Source organism: Pelobates fuscus, chromosome 1 (assembly GCF_036172605.1).
Source record: "Pelobates fuscus isolate aPelFus1 chromosome 1, aPelFus1.pri, whole genome shotgun sequence".
NCBI lineage: Eukaryota > Metazoa > Chordata > Amphibia > Anura > Pelobatidae > Pelobates > Pelobates fuscus.
In genome coordinates this window covers 356,658,258-356,666,145 of record NC_086317.1, presented here as the reverse complement: position 1 = coordinate 356,666,145, position 7,888 = coordinate 356,658,258, and positions in this window count along the sequence as shown.

Genomic DNA, 7,888 nt, shown 5'->3' with positions numbered 1-7,888 from the left:
AAGGGACACTCCAGGCACCCAGACCACTTCTGCCCATTGGAGTGGTCTGGGTGCCAACTCCCACTACCCTTAACCCTGCAAGTGTAATTATTGCAGTTTTTTATAAACTGCAATAATTACCTTGCAGGGTTAACTCCACCTCTAGTGGCTGTCTACTAGACAGCCACTAGAGTGCACTTCCTTGTCCATAGCATAGAAAACCTGTGCTAGAGCATCGCTGGACGTCCTCACGCTGTGTGAGGACCTCCAGCGTCGCTCAATTCCCCATAGGAAAGCATTGAAAAGCTTTCCGGCTGACGTAATGACTGGGAGGAGCGGCGGCGACCCGAAACCACGCCGAGGGACATCGGCGGGGGTCTCAGGTAAGTGACTGAAGGGGTTTTTACCCCTTCAGCAACCGGGGATTGGGAGGTGGGAGGGAGAGGCAGTGCCAGGAAAATGGATTGTTTTCCTGGCACTGGAGAGTCCCTTTAAAGGCAATTTTAAAATTCATTTTTTTGTAATTTATATTTTCATTGAGCTGGTATTTTATGATATTTAGGTAACGATACCAGTCAAAAGTACATAGATACCAAAATAACAGAAAAGAAAATATGTCAAACTGGCAAAGCGCAATCATACATATCATTTTTTAAAGTGCAATAAAAGCAAAAATAAACAGTAGCAGTAGTTAACAATCATACTCTTATGTAAGCTAAAAGCCACTAATGGTGACTTATTCTAGGTATCCAATATCAAAGGAGAACACTGAATTAGACAGGGCACAAAATGTAGAAGGCAGTAAGATCTGGGGGTGTTTCTGAGCTATATAAAATTAGTAGCCGGAATCCTAATGCTCTAGCAATCTACATATCCTGAAAATCCCTAGAAAAGATTGGGGACCGTCATGCTCCAAAACTACCTGTGGCCTTAAAAATTTTTTTTTTAAAAAATGGGAAAAACGGACAGTGCCGAGTTGAAATAAATTGCTACTGCCACTGTTATTCAATAGCTAATCTCAGTGCTATAGTGGGGGTATAACTCAGTGAAGAGAAATGGGCAATATGTGGAATCTAAGATGCCTGCATACATCAAGTAAATAACTTGTTAAAGAAGCCTATTATATGCGCTAATATTTAGCTAGCAAAATATATCAACTTATAGCATAGGTATTGAAAACATTCAGTAGATCTTGTGTTAGGGCAGTCCTGCTCCAGAGTTCTTGGCCAGACCCAGAAACCACAAGTAACCTCGCAATGGGCTGATTCCTGGTGGTCTCATGCTATCCCACAAAATATAAGGTACTCATATTGGCCATATTCCATTAAAGATTGTGGCCCTAGTGGCATTAGATGTTTGGTAACTGGTAGAGCCAATCCCAATGATGATGCAAATGCCAGATCTCCTGACATGCTGGTGAGGTGAAATTGCCTGCCGTTGTGTTGTACTGTCAGTTGTCTTTCCAGTCCCCAGCGATACTGGATATCACTTTCTCTGAGATTTGCGACAGGGCTAAGTGACGGCATCCACTGCACTGTCGATCAGGAGAAGTCCCCATAGAATACAAACTAAAGGATTCAAAAGTGTGTTGAGAAGAGTATCTAGTTGCTAATTACTGCCCTGTTCACTTCCATTTGGAACAGCACCAAAATGTCCCTTGGGATGTCCACTGGTGTTCCGGGAGACCAAGCCACTCTGAATTGGGAGTCATCCACGATGGATTTCGCTTTTGTGGTGGTAGCAAGGAGGCCCACAGCGATCTCTGGAAGTATGGGACACCCTAAATTCTCACATTTCTGCACCTATGTAGGTCTTCTAGATTCACTATCTTGAAAACTCAAACCTCTGTTGCCACTGCTTTAGCTGTTCCATTTCCTGATATCAACCCCTGGTAGACTGTGTCATCTTCCACAACCTTAGAGATCTATTCCTGGACAACAGACAAATCCGGGCTGAACATTGCTTTAAGTTCCGTTAGTATGGCTTTGTTATGCACTTTACTTGCTCGGGTGAGATTCTCATCCACTGTCTCTGCTTGGGCTTGCCCCTGTAACTGGTACGTAGTTGGTGTGCTTCAAGTATAGGCCTTTGGTTCGGTTGGCGGACTCATTCCATCATGGTCACTTTAGTAAGCCACCCTTGTGTTTGCCATCAGCTAGAATTGCCCTCCTGCAGGCTTAGGAGATACATCTTTCCAACTTGTGAAATTGATGGGCTTCTCAGAGGCAAGTAGTTTTATTTTGGAGCTCCAAATAAAATGTAAAGGGACACTAAAGTCACCAGAACAACTACAACTCATTGTATTTGTTCTTTTGAGTATAATCATTCCGTTTGAGCTTTTTGCAGTAAACACAGTTTTTTCAGAGAAAATTCAGTGTTTACATTACAGCCTAGTCACTGGCCACTCCCCATATAGCTGCTGGAGACACTGATCTTTCCTCATAGAGATGCATTGATTCACTGCATCTTTATGAGGAGATGCTGATTGGCCAGGACTGTGTTTGGCTTGTGCTGGCTCTGCGTTTGATCTGCCTCCTTGACAAACTTAGCCAATTCCTATGTGAAAGCATTGTCATTGACTCAGAACACCACTTCGGATGATGTCAGCCAAACAGGCAGAACAGTGACTGAGCCAGCAGCAGACTACAATAAAAGGTAAGATTTTACTATGTTTAGATGGGCCAGCGGGGCTAACACCATATAGTGGTTTTAACACTATAGGGTCGGGAATACATATATTCACAACAATAAAGTGTATTCCAACGAGAGCATTATTTACAGGTTTTCCCTAGACGTTGGACAACCACCCATGAAGCTGTTTTCAATCTCCTCTATCCAAGAGCTCCTATTTATATCCATGAAGAAATAATGCACACATTTACAACTAACAGGAGGAGAAGTTAAAGTAGGAGAGAAAACATTTTTATGTTTTGTTTTTTTAAACCTTGCCATGCAGAGAAATGTATAAGACCTAAAGGACTGAACATTTGGCTAGTACCAACAAGCTCAACTTCAGTAAATGCCACCACAAAGTAACCTGTCAAGCGCTGGCCTAACAAAACCTGCTTGAGTACATGCAGACTGCCAGCAATGACTGGCAATTAACTGCCAAAGAATAAAAAGAGAAATCTGTATTCAAGAAAGAAAAAAAAAACACCATACATAGCAAGTCTGATCAGGTGCTGGGTGCTAATATGACTATGGTATTTTTTAAACCAAAAAATCTGCCATCCATGCAGGTGCTAACATTATTATGACTGTGTATAGAGCAAGGAACACTCACATTAAAATAATAAACAGAACCGTAATTTCTAGTAAATTGTAGATTATGCTGACGGAGTGTACCTATAATCTTAATTTTAGTAATGACAGGAGGGGCGAGTATTTGCATAATCTTTCTTTACAACTCCAGCAACACAGATCAATCAAACGTTTTAACCAATCAGAATCAAGAAACGTTATACATATGTCTCTGTGGTGCCTGCCTCTACCTCTTTCCTTGAAGCGAAACTAGTAGAACAACGAACAAGAACAAAGTCCATAACATAGTGGATCCGTGAAACTTCTTTAACAACAGATGGAAATGGCCAGTAATCCGTATTAGCTCAGCGTAAGTAGCCAATTTTCATACTGAAAGGAACAGAAACAAGTGAAAGGTAACAAAATGACCTCTTGTCATGTCTACTATAATAAACATAATATACCAATATTGTCTGATTAAACAAGAATTTATAATCTAACAACAAAAATATATATACTAGAATAGGCTAAGTAAATGCACATGAGATCTAACAAACCTAACTTGAAGGAGATGCAGCGAACCCAAAAGCAGCATACCAGAAAGGATAGCGAATAGAGAAGGTGCGTAAACAAATGACCAAAGCAGAGGGGAGAAACCCCAACTAGGGAGGGTAAAGAAGAAATAAGGGAGGGAAATACTCGCCTCCTGTCATTACTAAAATTAAGATTGTACACTATTTTAGCATAATCTACAATTTTACAACATGACAGGAGGCTTCGTATTTGCATTTTTAACGCTATGAAAGAAGAGTAAAGGAAGCATGTGAAGCAGGTCCACGATAAATTTCATCTGAGATCTTAGTCATGAGGCCGAGTCGCGGAAGATCAGGATATTGTCTAGGTTAATTAGGCACCGGACCCCCATGGTCCATAGGTATGCCATGACTGGCTTCAATAGTTTTGTGAAGTACCAAGGTGCCGAGCTCAGTTCGAACGGTAGGCAGGTGAACTGGCGCACGGTGTTTCTCCAGCAGAAATGCAGGAATGGTTGGCAGGAGGGTGCGATGGGAACTGAGAGGTACGCATCCTTGAAATCCAAGCGAGTGAACCAATCGTCCTTCAGTAGGAGGTCGCGGAGAAGATAGATACCCTCCATCTTGAATTGACAGTAAATCACAAACGTGTTCAAATGTCTGAGGTTGATGACTGGTCTGAATTCACCCGTCTTCTTTTGTATCAGTAAAATGTTGCTGAGGAACCCTACATCGTTGAGGGCCAGTTGGACCCTGCCTTTGGAGAACAGAGATCGTATCTCTGCGTCTGAGAAGTTCCTGAGCGTCGGAAACCCGCAAGGGGTGTGGAGGTTGTGATTGGCGAGGAGTGGACGTGAGTTCTATGACGTACCCCTGCACTGTTTGCAGGATCCAGGCATCTGTTGAGATGTCTCTCCAGTTCTGTAAGAAAAGAGACAGCCTCCCTGCGGTTAAGGTAGAATAAGGGTAGTGTAAAGTTGGACTCACCTGAAGGAAAATGACCACATCCTCGTCCAAGGGAGCCTCTGGTCCTGGGTGTGCCTCAGTAGTTTGAGGAAGTCGGTAGTTGGAACTTGGGTAGAATGAGTTGGAAGGTGCATTGTGTCTGGGTCCAGAGGATCAGAAACGGCTGGTGGCATGGTCTCTCTGCCGACCAGCCCTTCCAAAAACACCACGTGAAGATGGTTGATGGAAGAACTGTCGGAGAGACGTCTGGGCTTTGTTGAGCGTAGTGAAGAGGGATACATGTTTCTTTAGTTTGGAGATGACGGTGTCGCCGAACAATAGGCCATTGGCAGCCGCCCCTAGTTCCTTATTGGCCATGTTCAGGAGTTTGGTATCCATGCGGACCAGTGCTCCTCTGCGTCTTTCGTTGCCGAGGGCTGCATTTGTGTTGCCTAGGAGGCATATGCTTTGTTGCGCCCATATCCGCACAACGTGGGGATCAAGTTGCGTGCCCTGAGACAGGGCGATATCTGCAAAGTACAGTATCTTTGCTAATGAGCCCAGGATGTCGAGCAGTTTGTCCTGTGTGGACTTCAGACCACGTTTGGCTCCTTTCCTGGGGTCCCGTCCGGGATATGAAAACGACCACCATCTGGTCAAATTCCGGAGTCACTGCCACTTTGTCGGGCAGAATAGGGCGTGGACATTCAGCTCGTAATCGTGCCCTGACCTCTTTGTCCAGAGGTTTACGAATCCAATAGTGCACGAATTGTGCTAGGTGACTTGGGAGGCCCCATTCCAATTATTTTGTATGTCTGATGGATCGTGGGTCGAATAACAGACAGCCTTGGGGGTCCATGAACTGACTTTCTGTCTCTGGGTCATGTAATAGCCCTTGCGATGAGGGTTCGCCTGCATTAGACTCCTTCACAAACGTGGAGTCGTGAGGGTTAAGGTCTCGCCATTCATCCCCTTCTGATGTGGAATTGTCCGCTTGCCATTCATCCAGGATATCCAACGTATGTGGATAATCATCCTCGTCCCCAGAGGAGTGCATTGGGGGCTGAGGTTCAGGTCTCACTGACCGTTTGGTTCGTTTGACCGCACCTTTTACTCTCGGTCTGACTGAGGACGTTGTGCCCGCTCTGTGGTTCCCTGGAGGGCCTCTCTAAACCCTCTGCGTCCTCATCCTGCGTCGGGGTCATGCCAGCATTAAGCAGTGGTACTTCAGGAGGAGGTTGGGTGAGCATTTTTGACAAGGCCTTTTCCACCAAGGCCGCCACTGATCATGGACTGGAAGTCCTGGGTAGGCGGTGGTGTGTTGCACATGAGTCAGCGACCGCAATAGGCCATGTTGCCGGGCTTCCCCTGTGTGCACAATCGTGGTATGCCGACTAGGTGTTGTGCCAACCACACAATTCCCACACTGGTATAGTATATAAAGTGGGGGGGGAGGCTGCCCCTTGGTGCCGGTCGCAGAGAGCATCTAGTGTCAGGGAGCAGAGCCCTGAATTGGTGGGAAGCGCTGAAAGCTTCCAGTACTGTAGGGTATACCCTGTGATGCCAGTGAGGAGGTACCAAGCGGGCGGCGCAGATCCGCCTGTGTGACAGGATGTAGCCAGAACGGGTTATGGTACCGGCAGTGTTTTAATCACTAAAGCTCACCCGGATAGTGCTAAAGGGTCCGCAGGCATTACAAGGGTTAGTCACACAATTGTTCAGAACATTTTTTAGAAGTTGGTAATAGATGGCACAACAGTGAAAATGTTAAGTCCTTACTTCTAGTGAGGATACACAGTGGGGCAGTACAATGTCTGTGGGTCCGTACAGGCAATCTTAGGTCCGGCAGTTATATATTAGAGTAAGCCGACCGTCTGAAATTGAAAACAAAGATTGCCGCCGTAAGTATTGCGGCCCATGAACACAAAATGGCCGTCGCGCACGGGGACCCAGCGGGATCAACTCCCGCGGTCCGTGTGAGCAGCGGGTGGAACATCCGGTAATCCCCACCACCCGGCCACCCTGCCGAAACTGAGCCGCAGAAGGAGCAAGACCGATGCCTAACCCTCCCGCAAAACAGTTTTGCCGCGGGTGGGGAGGCCAGGCCGCCCACCTGGACAGACAGGGATAGTGACAGTCAAAAGGGGAGATGTAGCCGGACAGGGGGACAGAGGGGCAAACAGTAAATGCAATAGTGATAAGATAAGGTATTAAAAGCAAACAAATTCAAATCACAAGGTAGAATGTAAGAGAATCAATACTCTGACCTGTACTCTAGCTGGAGCAGCAAAGCAAGAGGAGGAGGCAGGCACCACAGAGACATATGTAGAACGTTTTTTGATTCTGATTGGTTAAAACTTTTGATCGATCTGTGCTGCTGGAGTTGTTAAGTAAAGAAAGATTATGCAAATACGAAGCCTTCTGTCTTGTGCATTTACATACTATTTTATTCCAGAGTTTTCTCTCTTTATGTGCTAAAGAAATCTTCACAGATTAATGGATACAGAAAATATTACACTATAATATTTAACCCCCTAAGGACACAGCTTTAGAAGCTTGTCTTGCACTTAAAAGGACACTATAGACATCCAGATGACTTCAGCTCATTGGAGGTGTCTGGGTGCCGTGTCCAAGCACCCTTACCCCTGCAAAGGTAATTATTGCAGTTTTTTTTATAAACTGCAATAATTACCTTTATGGGTTAACTCCTCCTATAGTGACTGTCTACCAGAAGGACTTCCGGATCATGAGGCGACTTCCAGTGTCACCGGAATCCCATAGGAAAGCATTGAATAATGCTATAGTATGGGGAAATCCTAATGCGAGCCCAGCCATTGCCGCGCATGTGCATTAGATCCCGGCTGACGTCGGCAGGGAGAAGAAAAGGCAGACCCAAGCGCTGGACCAAGGAAAGTGACAGAAGAGGGTTTTAACCCCTTCTGCACCATGGAGGTGGGAGCCTTAACAAGAGGAAGCTATAGTGCCAGGTTTCTTACCTTTTGGGTGCACTATAGTTTCTCTTTTAGGACACATGCATTTTTTGCGGTTTGTGCTCAACTGCTATTTGCATTTTTCTGATTTATTGCACCAACACATATTATAAACTACTTTTTAACCCCTTAAGGACCAAACTTCTGGAATAAAAGGGAATCATGACATGTCACACATGTCATGTGTCCTTAAGGGGTTAA